At 34.4% G+C, this 22,446-nt stretch overlaps 1 pseudogene; it reads right to left on the reverse strand.

Annotated features, from left to right (window-relative positions):
• Positions 1-1,607: 1,607 nt before the first annotated feature.
• Positions 1,608-1,726, reverse strand: LOC111734476 (annotated as a pseudogene).
• Positions 1,727-22,446: the final 20,720 nt, after the last annotated feature.

Consider the following 22,446-nt stretch of genomic DNA (forward strand, 5'->3'; position numbering starts at 1 on the left):
TTGTGAATTGCTTGTTTGAAACTTTTGCCAAATTTTTATTGAGTTGTCTTTGAAGAGCCTGTCTTTTGATACAAGTCAACTAATAAAGATTCCAATAGGCATCAAAGAGAATGGAATTAATTAGCTCTTATTAGGAGCAGACTGTTAGAGGAGGCACTATGCAATTACTTGTAGTAATCTGCAATCTTCATTACAAATCTAAGAGGTAGAGATACTTATTTCCATTATACAGGTGAGAAAACTGAGTCTCAGTGAACTATAACTTTTCTAAGATGCTGACAGAAATAAAACATTAATTCTTTTTTGAGAGAAGAGAATGAATTTCAAATATAATAGATAAGAATATAATAAGGGTGAAAAGTAATGATGTTCATTTGTTCTCTATTATCTATAAGGCTAGAAATAAAATAGTAGGTTTAAAGTGCATGTAGAATAAGTAATGGGAAGCATTGTTCTTTTATTGTTAAAACATTATGGCTGCACCTATAAAATCCCAACACAACTACCAGTTAACCACATAGAAAAAAGTCAAACTAATTTGATATAATGTAGACAAAACAGTTGCTTAGTTGAGAGATAATTTCACCTTCCACCTTGAGTTTTCTTCATTCCATATAGTTACAGGCCAGAAATATAAATCTACTAATGTAAGTACTAACACAACTTGGATTCTAAGAATTAGTTTAAACCTGACCTCATGTGTTTTCTTCTTACATCCTTCAAAAAAAGAACTTATGAGAATGAATTAGGTAGAAGTAAAAGTTAAAATATGTAAGGCGCCATTTTTACAATTCTAGCATTATTCAGCATATGTAAGGTTCAGAGAGTTTATCATAAATCTCTGAATAATCATGAATCAGAACTCTGAGAACTGAACAGAAAGCTAGAATCAATTCCATTTCTACATCCAAAACATAGTCTTATAAATGTAAATATGCAGTTTAAATAATTTAATAGGAAATATTTAAAACAGTATTAGTGAGATATGCCATCATATTTCTCTCTTTTCCTACATTTTAATTTTTTTTTTTTGGAAAAAAAAAGAACCAAAAAAACAAACCTTTTTAGCTCTAAAGAAGTTGTAAAAACCATAACAACAGGGTAACTTTAGGTATTCTTCAGTGGTTTCTTTCTGGCACCTAGAGTGTTAGACAGCTTTTCTAAATGCCTTTTTAAAAAAATCAACATAGTAATTGACTCATTCCTCTGACAAGTCTCCAGATTACTCAAAAGGTACAGAACATATACAAGCTTAAGAGATTTTAAAACCTTAAATCTATTTTCTAAGTGTACAAGCCATATTTTTTCATTAAAAATAAATAACAAAATGTGTCTATACATAAGGCATCTAAAGGAAAACTTTCTGTGTTGTTTTGAATACCAAGGTTTACCAAATCCGCAAAGATGTAGTCAGAAAAATAAGAAAAAACGAATCCAGAATTTCCCACATTGGAAGCATATTGTATCTTAAAAGAAGAAAGAGGTAACAGAAATAACTTTTATTTTTTTATATTTTTTATTTTTTAGGCAAGGCAACCCTTGGTTGACCTCACAGATTGCAAGGACCTTGTCAGCTTACAATCCCTTATTTTTTTTTTTATTTTTTACGCCTATAGCACCTAGTCTTCCTACTTGGTCTCCCATCCAAGTACTAATCAGGCCCGACCCTGCTTAGCTTCCGAGATCAGATAGGATCGGGCTTGTTCAGGGTAGCATGGCCGTAGACCAGAAATAACTTTAATATTCTAATTTGGGTCATAGGATTCAAGATTCTCTTTGGGTCTCAAACCACAGACCCTGTTGTACCTTAGCAGAGGAGTCTAAACAGTGGTACTTACATGTTTTGAGCTAAAAAATCACTAATTTTATAACAAGTAAGCACAGTGTTTAAAAAGTCCATGATTCATATAACCTACATATAACCTACAATTATTTAAGACTTTCGTGACCTTCAAAATGCTGTATAACAGTCAAATTGATTTTATATGTTAATATTTATAATGGTAAAGTGCATGTCATATTTTTAAAATGGTTTTCTGACAATAGATTATTATTTTTTTGTGTGTGGAATTTTTAGTCTGAACATTTCTTTCTGTGAAAAGAAATTTTAAGTCTGACTGGAAATTCAACACTAGCATTTAAGTTTCCAGACCACAAATTATAGCATTACTATAAAATATGTTATAAGACTTTGGTTCTGGCTTTATACTTAGCTTATTTAGTTAGCTTAAGGGACTGCATTAGTTGTTAACAATGAAACTTAATTCATATCAGGTGAGCGAGGGACTACATCTGGAACCTGTTATGACCTGATGCTGCATGGATTTATTTCAACAAGGAAAGGAAAAGCATTTTAACTACAGCTCTGATTCAGAAATGATTCCAAATTCAGTTGTTCTGTAGCATTGGACCTTGTCCATGTATCAGTTATTATAAATCACCCCCTACCACAGCTTGCCCTCCCAATTTGAAATTAGAAAATGTGTTTTTATCAGTCTTGATTTGAATTTGCATATGGCACTCAAAAGCATTTTGTTTTGCATTTGCAAACTTCAGCTTCATCCCCACCCCCGCCTCCCCACCAGACACACACACACTCCAAATAATATGTCTTCCTATGAAGAATCACATGGAGAACATTTGGTTGTTCACAGTCATTTAGATTATTTACTGGCTTTTTCCAGTTCCCTGGAAAACACTGATGGTGCTCTCACAATTTGTCTGGCTTGTCTGGTTTGGCACAATGGGATTTGGAAAATCATGTTGGAATGTGAATCCAAAGCATCAAAATTTGTGAAAGCAATGTTATCCCAAAAGTATCAAGCAGCAAAATGGTACTGGTTTCGACAATGGTGCCAGAGTGTTTTTCAAAAAGACAGTTTCTATTTAAATTTCTGCTTTTTGTCCAGCATCTATTTGTCCCAGAGAAAGACAAAGAGCCAGCAGCACCTCAAACTTTTATCTTTTGCTTCCTCTGGAAAGTTGCTTGACATTTCTGCTGCAATTTCTTCATTTTATTGTATTGTTTCTTTATTTCATTAAATCATTTATTGATCAGACACAAATAGAAGAAGATTCATATTTTGTAAAATATTATGTTTTAGACAAATAATATAGTGCCCTTTTGTATTTGTGTATAAATACAAATCTAAAAGATCAAAGACTAGGTTTAGGTTGAATATTATTTATCATTCATTCATTCATATATATATTTATTAAGTATATACAAGGCAGTTGATAGGTTTTGTGAAGTATAGAGATGAATCAGACAAAAATCTAACATATTCAATTAAAATTATTTAAAAATATAAAAATATTATATAGACAGCTGAATAAGAGAGGGAGGAAGAAGAGAGGGAGGATGTGAAAGAGAAAACAGGAGTGATAAAAAACAAATGTGGCAAAATGTTAACAATTGGTGAATTTTGAATAATGAGTATAAAAGATGTCTTTGTATTATTCTTATACCTTTTCTGTATGTTAGATATTATTTGAAAATAAAAAGTTATTGAGTGTCTGCGCTGAAAAAAAATGTAGCTTAAAATGTCTCAGATTGAAGGTTTGTGATGTCTAAGGTCCTTCTCAATTATGGCAATTGTATCTCAAGTCTCTTTTATCTCCCTACTGTTTCCAGAATTATTCTTTAAATTTGGGAGGCACTCAATAAATGTATAAACACTGAGCGCTTTTTTTCCCCTTCAGAATCCCAATTCTCAGGCAGAATTTCTTTGGATCAGACCATAAAACTATTTTTACTACATATACAGTACACAAGAGAGAGTATGCAGGAGACAACTTTGTGAAACACTGCGTGTAAGCCTTACCAACTAGAAGGCAGTGGGTTTGCATTGATTTCTTGATCTGTGTTCCATCTTCTATTAATATAAAACTCCATCTTCACAAACTGTAATCAAGTTGTAAGTTGGAGTTTTATCTTTCTCATCTTCCTATGTGCAGCAGAGACCCTTGTGTGTAGTTAAGTGCTCAATTCATGTTTGGTGGCTGTATGAATGAGTAAATACAGATTCAAACATTTTCGTGCCAAAGATCTTCAAATTGATTTCTCTTCGTTTGTTTCTCACACCAAGGCTTACACTGATCTTCATTAGGCTGATTAGCTCAGAGTGTAAAATTTGATCCATATGATTCTTTATGACAGCCTTTCTAATTAGAACTGTAATGTGAAAACTACATTTAAGATAAGGCGTGTAAGGAGTTTGTCAAAAGGAAAGCAGATTTCAAAGATGGAGACTGTTAATGGTCAGCTAATATATTTAGCATGTGGTTAAATACCTAATATGTTTTATTGTGTCTTTTTAAAATCAAAGCCTTATATTATGTACATACTTTTCAGTGACATTTAAATAAAAATGTAAAAGGCATCTAAAGAGATGAAGGGCACTTCTGGCGAAAACCCTCAGGTTTGATAATAACATTTTGAGTCATCTAAATTCATACCTATTATCACTTAAGTGAACACTGATGCTGCCACTGGTTGTTATACAAATATTCAGATTTTTGTTTTCCTCGTCATTCTGAAGGTTATCTCCCTGGTCACTCTGAAAATCAGGTGACAACCATTTCCCATGATGCTTTAAGGGCTGTCAAACTGTCCATCAAGCTGTCACCTGACCAATCGTTCCCATGGTTCTTTTAGACTTCCAGTATGATAAATTGAAAGGCACTATTATCTGTGTGTTGTGAAGAGGAACTGTTTGGGCTTTGATAAGATATCACTACTCCCAGGTGAGAGGCTGCTGACAGCACATCAAGGCAAAACAACACGTAGAAACACTGAACAGGGGAGCACAGGTTTACAAACATCTGTTGTCATTATTTATTACTTTTCTTTGGGTGTAGGTTTCTGAGTCATCCTTAGATAATTCAAGAATAGATATTTTGCTTTCTAGTTTTCAAATAACAATTGCTGCTCTTTTCATCTTGGGAGAAGAATCTTAAAAGTGAAAACACATCTGCCTACTTTTTTGATTCATGACACACAGCTTTCTACCTTGTAACTAACAAGTTCTGTGTCTCTGCTGACGCCATCATTACTTTTTTTTTTAAGTATCTGAGAATAAATATACCTTTGCCATAATAAATAATTAGTTTTTGGGGATAAATAATAAAATTACTTATTTATGTCTTAGAAGTCATTATTAATGTACCAATACACAAAAAGGATGAACTGGTTTTTGTGAGCAAGTATTAGTTAATTTTTATCTTGATATTGAAGATAAGGTTAGCGAGTCCAGTATCATTAGAAATAAAGTTTGTGACATTATTATCAGCTTCACTTTTTAATTGTTCTGAATTATGCCAATATAAATCTAAAAACTTGAATGTCTATATAAGAGGCATGAATGGAGGGAAAGACATTTCTTACCACGGATCAACATTGTAGTCAGGATTGGGAAAAGAAAACCTGTTTGTAAAGGCAGGAGAAGGTCATGAGGCAAAGGCTTTCTGAAGAAATCTTTCTGGGAAGTGGGACTATTTTATAGGAGCTACAGAAAGTTTCACATTTAAGATATAATCTTTGGACTTAAATATCTAAAAGGTGTCAAAAGAAACAGGTATTAAAGTCTGAACACTCAAATCTTTACAACATGTAAATATAATTTTATTCTTTAGACGTTTCTAAATCTTTTCTGTGATTTGTCCTTTTTCTCTTCTATCCATGCTACTTTAAGGACATGTGATAACAGGTTTTCCATGTGCTCTGTGCCCTTACACACTATCATTATATGCACACCTGATATACCTTTTGGAGATCACTCAGGGAAACTACTCTGTTGTTATTTATTGTGGTTTTTAGCAGAATAAAACTACTGTAGTTGGTTGCTAACATCACCACCTTGTGTACAAATATTTTTTTGCATGCAGTTTCCTAATGTCATTAAGCAGTACTGTAATTTGATTACATAGTAATGTAGCACCTCGATTACAGATATTTAAATAATTTTGTAATTCAAAATCTGATAAAGGAATCTTCATACACTGCTGGTGGGAATGTAAATTGGTACAACCACTATGGAAAAACAGAATAGAGTTACCATATGACCCAGCAATTCTTTTTCTGGGTATCTACCAGAAAAATTTGAAAACATTTATTAGTAAAGATGCATGTACCCCTATATTCATTGCTGCATTATTCAGAGTGGCCAGGACATGAATGGATACAACCAAAGTGCCCTTAGATGACTGAATAAAGATGTGGTACATATATACAGTGGAATACTATTCAGCTATAAGAAAAGATGAAATACTGCCATTTGCAATAATATGAATGGATCTTGAGAATATCATGCTAAGCGAAATAAATCTGATGGAAAAAGTCGAGAATATGATTTCACTCATATGTGAAATATAAAACCGAAAGCAACAAATGAACAAACAAGAAAACAAACAAAAACTCATAGACAAAGAGAACAGTATAGTGATTACCCGAGGGAAAAGGAGTTGTGGGGGGAGGCAGACAAGGGGAAAAGGGGTCAAATATATGGTGACAGAAGGAGATTAAACTTTGGGTGGTGAACACATGATGCAATATACAGGTGATGTATTACATAATGGTATACTCGAAACCTATATAATTTATTAACCAATGTCACCACAACAAATTTAATAAAAATTTTAAAAATCTGAAAAAATAATGTATGGTTATTTTTAGTCCTTTATTTACTCCTTTATTTAACCAGCAAAACACTCTTCTGTACTTACATAAGAAGCAAAAATGCCTCAGAGCCCCTAAGAACTGAGAATTTGTCAAAATACTCTCTAAAACAATGGCCAAGGAATTCAGAGTTAAAAAAAAAGAATTAAATATCCTAAATATTCATAATAATACCAACAGTACATGCAGCCAGCCAGTGCCTACAGTATCTGACTGGTGAATCTCTAAGAACTTTTTTCACTATGAGTTTTTAACTCATCCAATAGGCTAATATTGGAAATTATTACTTACTTGAAAGTATTATGTTGGTCTCTATCCAAAGATGAGAACCTCTTGATGAGGTTCTGAATATCAACTTCTTTTTCTAGTGGCCTCTCACGTGTCAGAATCCCATAGCAAGTTTTATAATTTTCAAAAGTTTTTGGAGAGCAATGAAATTAAATTGACTGGACTCCATTACTTTTCCAAAAGGACATACTTTGTGGTCCAATGAAGGAGGTAGTGGCTAGAGGGAAAAACACCAGAATATTCTGTAAATTTAGTGTAGGTGCCAAAGGGAACAAACATGCTCTGTTGCCTGCTCCCATTTCTTTAAAACAAAAACAATTTTATATTTGGATTTTTGTGACACTTCTCTAAATGAACTTAACATTCTAATTTATTACCTCACATAGTAGCTGATAAAAACTGTTACAATTTGTTGAAAGTAATATCAAATACTTCATTCACTTCCAGATTTTTCTTTTAAAGATAGTTTGATTACTTGGTAAAAGCTTAAGGATGCAAAGCAAAGTGTAGCAATCTAAATTTGGTGTGTGTGTGTGTGTGTGTGTGTGCGTGCGTGCGTGCGTGCATGCGCGCACGCATGCACACCTGCCCATTTGAGAAACCTGGGTGTTTTCAAACCAAAGTTCACTTGACAAGCTTAACAGATATCGCTATATTAACTAATGATTAGTGTTCTTCCAGCCTTGACCTTAATAGGCTCTCCTAACAAGAGATTAAGAAAATCTTGAAAATGTAGATAGCTTTGACCAAATGAATTTGGGGTATTTTTACTATAATTTCTTTGATGCATTACAAAGTAAAGCTAAATCACAAAATAAGGCTAGATTTCAGTCCCCTTATAAAAACTTCTTGTCAAGTCTTTTGGCTCTGGTTTCTGACTAATCACACACGAGAAGACTGGTAAAAAGAGGGTGGGTTTTCTCAAGATTTTTTCTCTACTATACATATTAACAGATTCATAGATTATCTCTTGGTTTCTCATAGATTAATTTCATAAAATATTCATAGATTATCTCATGGTTTCCAAAGTTACCAAAATGACTTCTTTTGTGTCAACGGCAATATCATAAAGTCAGTTGGGAAGGTAGCCAACTATACAGATGAGCAAACTGAGGATGACAGGCATGACAGGAAGTGCTCATGATTACATAGATGTTAGTAGCAGAGCCAGTAAAAACCTCAGATTTTTCTGATTCTTAGTTCAATGTTATGTCCTCCACTCTCATACTGCTCTTGTCTTTGAGGACAAGCATAGCACTTTTAAAATGTAGATATTAGGAGTTAAGGCCATTCCTCCATGTCTGGTGGAAGTCTATTCATGTAGGAGCCATGCTGTCAAACACAGAAGTAGGGTTTACCACTTACTTACTCCTTCTGTTCTTAACTTAGAATCAAACAGAGTCATTACTAGAGGCTGTTTTATTTATTTCTGACAAACAAATGTATGTACATTTATACACATGGTATATATGTAGAACTTGTGGGATATCTAATGACTTTTAAAAACATAAGAGAAAATGTTTTTTTGAAATGTATACCTAAAAGGAATAAAAATTCATAGACGCTTTCTTATGGATAATATTTTAGAAGGCAGCAGGCGTCCATCCTAGAGTTATTTACTTAGTATTAAATGTTTCAAGGGTTTGATGTTTAAAAGAGGCCAATCAATAATGATATTTAAAAGGAGAAAATGAACTTTCAAAAGCTTTAGAATGTTTGCTAGATGTTTTTTCTTTATGTTGTATCTACTTGTCTCAAGCAATGTGAATGAACTGAATAAAATTCTAATGTAAAACTAAGATCCATTAAATTGTTCACCTTTTTGATTGGTTACTTGTATATGTAAAGTGTTGCAATGCAAATGAAAACAATGCTGCCACATTTTAATAAAGATGGTTTTCTGAGACAACAAGAACAGAATAAAATAGCCTGTATTTTTACAGTCCCATTTTAATTTTAATTTACACAGGAGAATAACCAAATACTACCTGGTGGAAATCGCTTAAGAATTTCTTACATGCCCCAAAAGATTCAGAGACTAAAACAGATTTCTGTGGGACAAAATGCAGCTAAATAGTCTATCCGGCAGATGTTTGAACTTCTATGCCTGAGACATAAAATTAACACGTGAATAAAGATGAAATTGAATAAACCAATCACTACCTAGAAAAGAAGTAAACAGTGGAGTTTGATCTAAGCTAACTTTATTTCCCAAACTAAAAACCATAATAAAGTCCTTTACATGAGCAACTTAGTGAACTGAAAGAATGTCTAATTCTTTCCATGCATCAAGCCAAAAAAATGAAAGAAGAAAATCATTCTTCTCTGTTGGCCTCCTGTGTAAAATTTCTTTTATCATCCCATCTAGTCATATCTTCCTGCAGTTTGAATTACCCTCTTTTCCTCAGACTGGTAAGGCAGTGAAAGGATGTTTGTTCTGCTAATTAACTTTATTACCCTGATAACTCCCTGCAGCCTTTGACGAAAACAATTACCGTTACTCCTTTTTCCCCCCCACTGGCAAAAAAAAAAAAAAAAAAAAAGAAAGAAAAAAGAAAAAAAAGAAAAAGAAAAAAAAGACTATTAATTAGAAACGAGGCCCAGGTCCCTGCCATGTTATCCTGCCACGTTCCCAGGCCCTCGAGCAGGATAGCATTACATTGTCAGTAGTAATTTAGCTCTCATCTGTCTCTGCTAATTATTGTCACATTCATCAAATTCATCAACAAAAGTGCTCTCAGAAGGATTGCATATTTGCAGTTAATACAGCATAAACTGGTATTACCCATCACCACATTTGTGATGATGAGAGGGACACAACTTATTCATCCCTAATTAGAGCAAGCTGGGTAATTAATTATGCATTCCGCCTTATTACTTCTGAGTTCCCAGATATTGTTTGTCTAAAAAGGGGGAGAAAGCAGGAGAGAGAAGCCTGAAAATGCAAAAAAAAAAAAAAAGGGTGATGTGTTTTGTCACATGCGCTATGCCATAATTCCCACCTGACAAACTAGCTGAATCAGTGGAAAATTGCGAGTTGTCAGCAGCAGAATAAACTGCTGTAATAGCTGATTAATGATCAGCACCTGTGACAGGTGCTGTACGGGACTGTAAACTTGGTTTGATTAACAGTCACTGGACGAATAAATATTAGTGACAGTCAGCGGAGAGCAAGTTTGCTTGTTTTCTTCCCTGTTAACAAATTGCATGCATTAAAGTTATTGATATTTCTATCTGAGACACTATTTTTTTGGTAGTCATCTGGCAACATTGGCAGTGAGTTATAATAGATTGTGTTTGTTTCTCTTCTGTTATTTCAGAACTAAAATTGTATTATGACAAGATGACCTGTAGGGGTTTAAATCTACCAGGTGTGAAAAAAAAGACTAAAAAAATAACAGGATTCACACTTGGTTTAATTTATGCTCACCTGCTAGTAATCTGTGTGTGCATGTGTACATATACACACATACACTGTATATATTCATTATATTCATTTACATGTATGTACAATAACGATTAGAAAATGTTCATGCTAAAAAAGACACAAACTTAGAGTGTGTGATGTTCACTTATTTAAAAAATTTTTTAATCAACTTTTTTTCTCAGAGTTGGGATATTTTTCTTGAAACCACTGGCAGTCTGAGTTCTCCCAATCCTGAGTCTCAAACCCAAACTGAAGGGACCATCTTCCTGAGGCAGCTATTAAAAACTGTGTCAGCTTGATTGCTTCTACTGAATTGACCAGTTACAAACAGATTGGTCAGCAGGTGATTACCCTGTTTGAGCTGACTGATTACTAACCAAGAGTCAAGTTTTGTGCATAGGCAAGCAAAGTGTGAATGATGAAAAGAACCCAGTCTGTCTTTTTTTTTTTTTTTTTTAAGGTCATCGAAAAGGAAGTCATTTGCCTTTACTGTGCTAGTTTTGGATTGTGTATAGAATGTTTAGGATCCTGGGTTTGGAATTCAAAAGACCTGTTTTCAAACTTTGGTTCTGTTAATTAGCTGTGTGAGTTTGGGTAACTTAACCTGACTTTTCAGTTTCTCGACTGAAATGAGAGAGCATTTCCAATCTACATTATAGTGTTACTGTGAGGATTAAATAGGATAATGTACATAAAGCACCCTAGCACAGTGCCTAGCATAGAAAGTACTCAATAATTAACAATTTAATTATTATTAATGCAACTGTTTGAAATTTGGATAGTCAAATTACTTTGGTTTCCATTTCACATGATAAAGTGCTTTAACAACAATAAGTAATTATCTTTTTTTCCTCCACACACTCCAAATAATACCAAAAATTATTTTTAAAAAACTTTATGCTCATTTATCTCCAAGTGAAAACTGAGAAAAGATGAGTGACATCTCTGGGTAAGGAGGTATCCTGAGGTGCTACTCTGATACATTCAGATGTTTCTCAGAGGCAAAAAGTAGGAATTGACCTGGTGGGACAGAAGCTGGAAGAGGGCAGACTGTTTAGTTCTCCAATTCTCCATAAAAATGTCCTCAAAAACTTCTGGGTGAGGGTAGACACAAATCTTAGTAATGTTTATTTAGCACAATGCCATGTTCTGGTGGAATTGAGTTAATAAAAAACCAAGAATGAACAACAAAAATACAAATAACATCAAAGCAAGTTTATTTTTTATAATTTTATCATATATCTATTTTGATATTAATCATTTAACAAGAATGAAAGGGATGAAAGTACAGAGAGAGGCGCGATAGTGCAATTACAGTTTTTGAAACAATGTTGAGAAGTAATAAAATTGCCATATTTCTAGGACATTAGGGCATATATGCCTGTTGCATCATGTTTAACCAATGTCTGAAGTCAATTTAGATAAAAAGGCAAAATTAAGGAGGCTTACAGTTTCAGTTGTTCCTACACTAATCCTAAGCACATTCTGGAAGTAGTTTTCATGAAGAATCACAATGATTTAAAAATCTTTTTTCTTTTTTTAAAATTTTATTTTATCAGTTTCAAGTATACAGTACATTGGTTAGACATTTATATAGTTTATAAGATGATCCCCTTAATTTTTTTCTTTTAATAGTGTTTCTACTTCACTTTTATATTATAAAAAAGTGTGTCTTACAAAACTTTCAGAAAAAATAACAATGTTTAGACTTACAAATATAGTGGACAATTTGGTGACAGACAGAAGAGAGGGGGGTTGGGGGGCTGGGAAAATGGGGGAAGGGTTAAAGAAGTACAAATTAGTAGCTGATGGATGGTCACGGGGATGGGGAGCACGGCATAGGGAATGCAGTTAGCATTAATACGTTGGCTAGGTGGAGGGTCAGGGGAGGGAGGGAGCAATTAGGGGGACTGCTCTATGAACTGTATAGATGTCTAACAAAGGTACTGTATACTTGAAATGAATCAAAATAAATTAATTAAAAAATAGCAATATTTAATAATAAAGTAAAACATATCACTCTTGTTTGGTAATCACCAAAGAAGTGGTTCTCAACCACTACACATTGGAATAACTTGGGAGAACTTTTTATTTTATTTTTAAATAAAAATAAAATAAAAAAGCATAAAGTTTTTTAAGAGAACTTTTTATTTTATTTTTAAATAAAAATAAAATAAATGAGCATAAAGTTTTTTAAGAGATGTCAGGACTCATCACCTGATATTCTTATTCTATTGGTCTTGGGGATCCTCTGGGGTATTGACTTTTTTAAAAAAATTCCCCAGCTGATTCTGATATTTATCTAAGCTTTAGAACTGGGGATAAATATATAAAATTAGAAATTTATGTAATAAGATTTAATTAAAAAGTAAAATTTCCTTCAGAGTATAGAACTGTTATTGTAAAACGGATGTCTAAAAACTTAAGAGTATCATCACATGTGGGAGCTTTATAGTTATTTAAAGACACTAAAGTGTCATGAGTGAAATATGTTATTTCTTAATCCAGAGAAAAATATCTAATAATTCAAACAATAAAAATGATATTCTGAATTCACCAACTCACTTCATATCATTAATTAGAACTGCCTCATCAGTTGCCTATCTCGTCGGGGAACAAAGAACCCAGTGGATGTGGCCAGACCATTCCTGTGACTGACCGTTTAACTAGAAGGTGGCGGGATTGACCGGTGATTATGGCCTGCTTCTGAGTGGATATCCTGCACAATGGTGACAGTGAATCAAGAAACCAGAACGTTTCTACCATTTGGCACATACGAACATGGTTTAAAAACCAGGTTACAGATACTATGTGCCTGCTTCTGTCTGCACTTTGTTACATGAGCTTTGATCGCTCTTATTGCATATGAGTGCATGGTTGTAGAAGGGGTCACTGATCTATCACTTTCTCATTGCTTCTCAAGGTCAAACGAACCCAGGCAACAACATGAAATAAATAGGAAATTGCCCATTTGACTAAAACAGTGATATTCCAGATTACGATACAGTTCCACTTTCTGTTAACATCTACATCTATGTTCTAGAATTCCTGTGGTCCTATAAAGTCTTAATTTATATGTTTAATTGTTTTAAAAAACTGAGTTGCCCAAAACGAAAAAAGTAATCCATATCAACAAACTTAAAAAGTCTCTCATTTGGCAAATGGGATTTTGGGGTGGGTCAAGAGGGAAGGCCTCATTCATAGAATAACTTGATCCTACTGAATTTTCCATGATCTAGAACAAGGGTAGCCAAGCTATGTCTAGTAGGATAATCTTGCTTGCAATCCATTTTTGTAAGGCCTTGCAAGCTAGGAATGGTTTTTACAATCTTAAGTGGTTGAAAAAAAATTTTGTGATATGAAGATTACATGAAATTCAAATTTCAGTATCCATACATAAAGTTTTATTGGACTATAGCCGTGCTTATTTGTTTCCATATTGTCTATGGCTACTTTTGAGCTAAAATGACAGAGTTGAGTAGTTGCAACAAAGACCATATATCCCACAAAATCTAAAATATTTACTACTTAATTCTTTCCAAAAAAAGTTTGCTTGTCTCTGCTTTAGAGTAGTGTTTCTCAAATTTTAATGTGCACACTAATTACCTGGGCTCTTGTTAAATATAGATTCTAATTCAGTAGGTCTAGATTGGGGCCTAAGATTCAATTCTATATTTCTAATAGGCTACCTGGTCATGCTGATGCTGTTGGTCCAAGGACCACACTTTGAGAAGCAAGGCTCTAGACCATGACCTTCACCATATAGGCTCACAAAAGTGATATCAGCCTGATCAAGAGCTGATCAGGAATGAACTCATATTAACTAAGTACACAAGATCAATGTAGAAACCTAGAAATCTAATTTATTAATTCGTTAATGAGAAATACGACAGAGACTGATCCAGAATCATATTTGTATAGACATGCCACCTGAGATACTAAATTAGAGCAGAAGGATATTTGATAAGTATAAAAAGAAAATAGTAGATGATAGTTTGATAGTTGTGTGTTTAGATCGTTCAAAGTCTTCAGCCTAATAGAGATGTACTAGCTTGATGCCACTGGCACCAGAGTGTGGTTTCAAAATGTATCTGGAGTTTGTATTAGTCAGGAATGGAAAACTGTACAGACATGGAAATGATTGTCAAGAAAGAAGAAGTTTTTATGTTCCCAGATTCCCTAGAAGCAGGAGGCACAGCATGCTATGCATGAGGGCCACACAGGGAGGAACCAGGGTTGGTCAGGAGGCAGACGGAGTGAGGAGAAAACATGGGCAGGAGCCTTAATTGTAGTTTTCAAGGGAAAGACTGGGAGAGGCAGGGTAAGCTGGTTTAGTGTGAATAACTTCAGCAGACTTTGGTATTTAGGGGCTGTCTCTAGTTGTCTGGTACCTGGTCCTGGAGTGATTAGGGCAGGTGAATAGTAGCACAAAGTATAAAAGCAAGATAGAGGAGGGACTTGGAGGTATGGGTTTTGGATTGGTTGGCTTTCGTATGGAAGTCATAGTCACTCTGAGTTGTTTGCTATTGATAGAAGGTAGCTAGCCCTGAGGGGATGTCTCCAGTGTCAGCAAGGCCCTAGGTGTCAAAACACCAAAAAATACAGAAAATAAAAAGGCATGATTAATAAAGATGGGTCCTTGGGCCAAGGCATCCTTTTCCACTGCCCATGCACATGGCCTTGATACTTTTTCCTGTTTCTGAAATTGACCAATCTCCTTTCTAATTGACATATCCTTCCTTCAGATTTGTTAATTCTTTTAGGTTATGCAGAAGTCCTTCTAGTCTAGGGAATCCTTTGGCTTCTGTTAATTGATTTTATGTGTTGTTGATAATCAAGTTCAATGTGGCTCCAATCCATCACGTGTTGATTACCCAGTTTAACTCAGAAAACAATTTTCTTTTACTCACAAGTTGGAGAGGGGCTTTTCATTACAGTTCCTAATACAGACACTATATTTAATATATACAATAACTTCAATTTAATTACCATTTAAATACTCGTAGCACTCTACTTCAGACCACAGAGCCCTCAGTTGTTTCCAGGGGGTCACAAATTGGTGATGGTGACATTTAAGTGGTAGTTCTGAGTGGGTCATTTTTTTTTTTTTTTTTTAATGACACTATGGTCATTCAGAGGATGGAGGAGATATTGTGGTCATCTACAAGCTTCTGGACATATCTCTCCATAAAGATGTCTATAGGCCGTAGGGAGAGAGACAGTTGTGGCAGATGCCCTCTGCACAATTAACTGCAACATCTATAGGTTGATTTTGAGTTCTTTCTGGGAGTACCACCCTAGCCACTTTGGCCAAAGAAAATTGCTTATAATGGCAGGAAGTTTATTCTTCCTCTTATTATCATTACACAGTAATTCTTGGTTCACTCTTTATGTTACAATATTATGCCATGACATTTTAAAGGATTTCTGTGCATATTTCATTTTAAGTGTGTCATAGCTCTAAAATGATAGGAAGTACCACTGAGAGAGAACCGGATCTGTGACCTTGAACTAATAACTGCATGACTGTGACCAAATCACTTCTCTTTGGCCATTAGTTTCCTCATCAAAAATATAGAAGAAGAATATCAGATTACATGATCTCTTTGGATCCTCCCAGCTTTAAAACGCTAAGCTCAATGGAAATGTTTCTGTAAGATACACATTAAAATGGGGTTCATTTCTGTATCTCCATTCCTGGCATATTCTATATGGTACTTTGGACCTCCATTTGGTTTTTATTTCTTTTTCCTAGTGTTCTTGTTACTTATTTAAAAGTGTTCCCAATTTTCTTCATCAAAAAGGAAAAAAAAGTTATAAACTTTTTTGAGTATATATTTTATTTGACTTTTTATCCCCCAGCATTTTGAATAAAGGAGACATCCATCTGATAGATGTTTGAAATAAATTAGTATGGGAGTGTCCTCCAAGCAAAATATTTTGAAGGAGAATCTTAAAAAGTAGAGAGGCTATAACCCTGCACAATAAAGCAGGACTTTGGATGCATGGCAATTTATGGGGTCCTACTGCAGTAATTGCATTTATAAAATTATAAAATAATTTTGTTTCTCTGGAAATATTGAAAGAGTAACTTAACTTTAAATTTCTTAATGGTCCATTATAGTTCTGATGATTAAAGTAACTTCTGATATTTCTATAATTAAGTTTTATCAAAATCCTGCAAAAATCAAGATTTTTGCATTGAGATTGGAATTTTCACATTTTTCATGGCTTGTAGAAATGAAGACAATCTATCTAGAATAATGTCAATGCCATACCTATATATGTTTTGTTTGATTTAAGAGAAATATTAAGAAACACGTTTTCTTCTCAATGCATTTCCATTTATGTACAACGTTTTTTATCAGAAAACTAAAATGTAGTGGCGGGTGGGGACAAGGAGGGGTACAAATATAAAATTGGTGCCAACAGATGCAAAAATGAAATCTTTGGCCCAGAAATAATAGCTTACCAAAATACATACACACAGTTATTGGACTCTTGAACAGATACACAGCCGTCTGTATAGACAACAGTGCTGTTGGCCAAGAGTCCCGGAGGCAGGCCAATCTCCCATCCAGATGCCACTGCCAGTGAGGAACCATTTGGCATCTCGTTCTGGCTGCCAACCTTTTCCCCCCACTCTCTGGCATAAATTTTTACAGGGGCTGCTCAAACAAATAAAGACTCTGAAGAGTTCTGTATTAGTATGCTGTGACTACATCGTTGCCATAGGACCCTTTATATTATTTGAGGGTTTTTATCCCTTTATTTTTCTCTAAGTGTCAAAGAAGCCTGTCTTCTATGTATTTGTCTACAGATAGTGCAATTGCTTTGGAAGTTAAGAATGATATATTTTAATTTCTGTATGGAGCCAACTTTCCTCAGCCCAGAAATATCTTGAGACTTTTTAAATCACAAGCAACCTAAAACACACAAACCAAAAAAAGGAAGAAAAAAAAATAAAATATACTATCTTTTGGGAGAGTGAAAGAAATTGTTCACATCTCTTCAGCTCTAGCAAAGAACATGCTGAAAAATCTACTGATCAGAAGAATGCAACAAGCACACTTTTTTTCTTCCAATGAAAATCGGATATCAATATACTTCCATGATAGTTTATTTGTGGTGCCAACTTCCTATGGGGGGAAAATTAACATAAGCACTGTTCTTCTCACTTTGTAATCTCATCAAATTCCAATTTCTGCTTAAGCAAGGTTGTATCTGGCACCAGTGCCATTTTGTGCTTTCCAGTCCCTCCCACCAGGAGCGACTTCTTTACCCACTGCCTGCTTATATCCCCTCCCTCACATCAGAAGGCTGGGCAGCCAGACAGAACTTGCTGAAAGAGCTGGCTTCTTTTCAGCAGTGACTGCAAAAGCAAAATTTTGAGATTTATCAGATCAAAGCAGAGAATTATCAGATGGCGTAATATGTGATGATTTTGATGAATTCAGAAACATGGCGTAGTTCAAATATATTTTTAACTTGCACAACAAATAGTACTTTAAGTTTCTGAATTGTCGAAATAAAACATTAAACTGCTATCGCATACCACCAGGAAAAAAGAAAAGCAAAGAGGTCAGGCTTACGTGGCTTATCTTGGCTATGCTAGCTAATTGTGTACAAAGGTAACATTTCAACTAAGGGAATATTTTTTGTGTACATACCATATTCTTTTTTCAAGTTTCCCACAAAAGTAAAATGAACTCTTGAGGTTGACTTATTAGAGTTTCAGTCACAAAGTAAGTGATCTTAACCATACAAGAAGCAGTATTTTCCCTGGATACCTTTGGTGGGGCTGCCACATTAACTTTACTTGAAGCAACATTAATTGCTCTTAGATCTCTTAAGTATCATTGACATTGATAAATCATCTTCAGAGAGACATGAACAAATGAATCGAATGCTCATCATCACATTCAGGAAAGATAAACATTTTTACAAGGAATAATACATCAGGCAGCCTACTTATGTAATGTTATGTCACATAAAGATTTCTTGATGAGCCATACAACCCTATCCAGGTATAAACTGTGTGACTAATGCATCAAAGAGATAGCTTAATCACAGAAAAGCATGTGGCCAAGGTACACTGTAGAAAACATAATATTTCATTTCTTTTTCAACAAAAAAAGCCCATTTGGCCATTAGAGTCAAGTGTAGCTGTTTGTTTCCCAACTGTACATTAACATCAACAAATCTTCCATTGTTCCACTGTGTAAAGGTGATGAAATTGTTACTGACTACATCCAAATGATGTTTAGGTCATTAAAATTCTTCAGTAATATGTATAATACTTTGCTGTACAGAAAAGTAGTAGCTATCTAAATATATGAACAGTGACAATCTTAGTTGTGTAATGTCTCCCTAGAAAATTTCAAATTTACTATTCTGCTGTATTTACTCTGTATTATCTTTTATGATTTCACCTAACCTCCCTACATTTTAAAAGAAAACTAATTGGTATTTTCTCTACACAGTTCTCCACTTTTCTGTTTCAAAGAAAGACAACATGCTTTATCTTTCTTTGGAAACAGCAACCACTAAGAAGAGCATCCTCTTTGTAATCTCATCGATTTTTTTTTTTTTTTTGTAAATTGTAAATTGAAGAAAAGGAGTTAATTTAATGGAAAGACAGACATTCCTTTTCCATCGACTGGGGTAAGAAGAGCAGCACTAGTCAGTGCTCCCTTCTCTCTCTACCCTTCATTTATCTACCTCTGAGCACCAGCTTTCCCTTTATCCTTCTGTGGACCGTCTGGGTTCCAGTAAACATCTAGCGAGACATCAGCAGATCCCAGCAACGGCCACAACACTCTCTGGTCCTTCTTCCCTGAATGAAAACTCCAGACTTTGCCAGGATTGCAAAAAATCTTTTTTCTCACAAATGTGTGCTACCTGAAAGCCTTACAATGAATGTTGGGTTCTCCCTGGCATGTTATAGACATGCACTTACTTATGTATGCCTTTTTATGCTTTTGTCTGAATACTTATGTTGGTGTTTTCAAATTATGTTCTATAAATGCTAATTTTGAGGAACATAGAAAATAAAAATTTTAGCTAAATTCATTGAGCACTTAGTATGTGCTTTACATGCATATTCTCATCCACTCCTCACAAATCTTTTAAGTGGTATTAGTATTATTTCCATTTTGTGGATGAGGGAAATGAGGATTAGAGAGTCAAGTGACCTGGCCAAGCAGTTGATCTGGAATTTGAACAGGGCAGTCGGACTCCAGAGCTTACACTCTTAAACAGTACAGCATAGCTGTTAGGTGAAAAATGATTTTGCAGTCAATAAATTTGGAAATGCAGAGTAAAGAAAATTTAAAAAACTTCTTTGTGGCAGGATCTCCCAGAGTCTTTAATATGCCAGTGGATGCTGACTCTCTAAGGTGGAATATAATATGTGATATTTCCCAAGCTTACTGAACCACTGATCTCTCAAGTGCTTGAACCTGAAGGTCTGGTTTCAGATTCTGGTTCTTGCCACTCACACTGGTTGCAGCCCTGAGTAAGTGATTTAACCTCTTATTAAGTTACTTAATTGCCAAAATAAAATTTAATTATATTTAGTAAATTATAGCTACTATGACGGAAGAATGGCCAACAGTTTTTTGTGTAAGCTGAAACAGAATTTTTCATTAATGTTCTGTTAATGAGAAATATTTAACTAACAAGAGTATCTCATTTCTTGAAACAGTTTTATTAATCAGTGTTTGGTTTTCTCCCGAGACTTTCTTGATTTAAAGTGTTTATGCCTTAAAAAATTTTTTCAGGTATTTACATTAAAAGGAGATAATATTTATTACAATAATTTTCTCATTAATTAATGTTTTTATAGTAATGATTTTCCTGGATGTTTGTATAAGCTAATCTAGTTACTTTTTCATTATGTTAAATATGGGTTTTTTTTAGCTGACATGTATATAAAAGAGTAGGGTAGAGTTCCTTAAACTTTCTTGGTATTTTTTTCACATTGCCTATGGCCAAAGGAAGTATGTAATAATTTTAGTTATTAAGTAGTGCAAAGGACTTAAAAAGTAACTTATGTCTTAACAACTTAGTAACCTTTATAAAAAATAATACATATAAATTGCAAGAAAAATATTTTTACTTTATTTTTAAAGAATCACAATTACTTACTAATGGGATGTGTATACCTGTTGGTCACTGCAAAACACTTCAATCCTTGGAACAAACTGGTTCCACTAGCCTTATTTCCGGTTCCACACTAATTTTAGTATGGTACTTGCTTTTTATCAAAACAACCACAGAAAACTCAGCTTTGCAAAAGAATGAAATCATCGAAATGAGGGTAAAACAATCTACTGTTGAAACTGTGAACCCCCTGGAGCTGGTAGTTTGCATAATATCTGTGTTTCTCTCAAAAATATAAAATTCCTTCTGTGAGTTATCTATGGTACTCTGGGGTACCTCTGCACACGATTTGGGAAATATGGGATTAGGATATGATATATGATATCCTATCATTTAGCATAAAGTGTTTAAGCACTTAAACTGTATTATTATGTGTGTAAGAGAGAAAGAGAGAAAAAAAAGAAAGAAAAAGGAAAGAGAAAGATCCTACTATTTAAAACTGAAACTAACTATAGCCTTTTCTATCTTCTAAGGGAGTTGGCCTACTTCATAGAAGAGGGCAAAACATCTCTATCCTATTCTTTTCTTCTTGGCGGAAGGGAGAAGGGATGGTGAGACCTAGCACAGGAAAGAGTCTGTTGATATACAATGGGATGCCAGAACCCAATTTAGAATAGATTAAATAGAACTGAACTGCTCTGCATAATAAAGTGAGCAGTGAAGTGAAGAGAGAGGGGGATGGATGTACAACATGGTGGGAGGTTGGACCTCCAAACAACACAAATGAGTAAGGAGATTTTTTAAAGAATAGTTAAGTCTGATGTTCTACTTTGTTATGTTGCCCAAATCTTCACTGTATTCCGCTTTACACACAAACCTGTGTGAGTGGTTTTTTGGTGAAAATTAAAAAAAGCTGAGGTTTACCCTTAGACTAGCCCAAAAGACAGAGTAGGAAGTGATGATGCATGAGTGATATCGAGAACTCTGTGGAGATAGGCTCTTAAAGTCAGAAGTGATGATAATAACCAAATCAGCAGGAATGTCCAGAAAGCTTGGGGAGGAAAGGTATGGAAGGCTTGAGAAAAGATGTCGAGAAATTTATTTAAGGCTTGGTGGATCATGAGGGACTGAGAAAAGGACCACAGCTTGGGGGTGGTGGAAAGAAGTCATTAATATAGAAACTGGGGTTCTGCAGATAATGTCAATCTAGTGGGAAGAGTAGAAATTGGAGACTGAAGTGTTTTTGGTGAGTAAAGAGACCTAGTCCCATGGCAGGTGTATAGTCAGGATTCACAGACAGGAGTGGCACAAATCATGATCTAAGAAAGCAGAATTGTCCGGGGCGGGGTGGGGTGGGGCGGGCAGCAAAGGTTGTGTATTGGATACTTACAAGAATCAGGGGTGATTCCCTCCATTGGTCAGACCTAATTTTGTTCCTATTAGAGAAGTAATTACACAGAAATTTTAGTACTACAAAAGACCCAAAAACCAGGGAAAGAATTATTTTGTGTCCCAGTTATTCTCTACTCAAGGTGTTATATATCCAACACTCTTTCAAAATTAGAATGCTCAGAAAACTAGGAATAGAAGGGAACTTCCTCAACATTATAAAGGGCATTACTGAAAAAACCTGCAGCTAATATAGTTAATGGTAAAAGACTAAGATATTTCCCCCTAAGATGGGAAACAAGATAAGAACACTGGTTTTTGTTTTTTTTGACATTGTATTAGAAATTCTAGCTAGAGCAATTCAACAAGAAAAAAAATTAAAGGCATCTACATTATAAAGAAAGAAGTAAAACTATCTCTATTCACAGATGATATGATCCTATGTATAGAAAATCTCAATGAATACTGAAGAAAACTACTAGAGCTAATGAACAATTTTGGCAAAATTATTGAGTACAAAACCAACTCAAAAGAATAAGACTTAAGAATAAATTTAACTAAG

The sequence above is a fragment of the Pteropus vampyrus genome, unplaced genomic scaffold, assembly GCF_000151845.1.
Source record: "Pteropus vampyrus isolate Shadow unplaced genomic scaffold, Pvam_2.0 Scaffold14, whole genome shotgun sequence".
NCBI classification, from domain to species: Eukaryota; Metazoa; Chordata; class Mammalia; order Chiroptera; family Pteropodidae; genus Pteropus; species Pteropus vampyrus.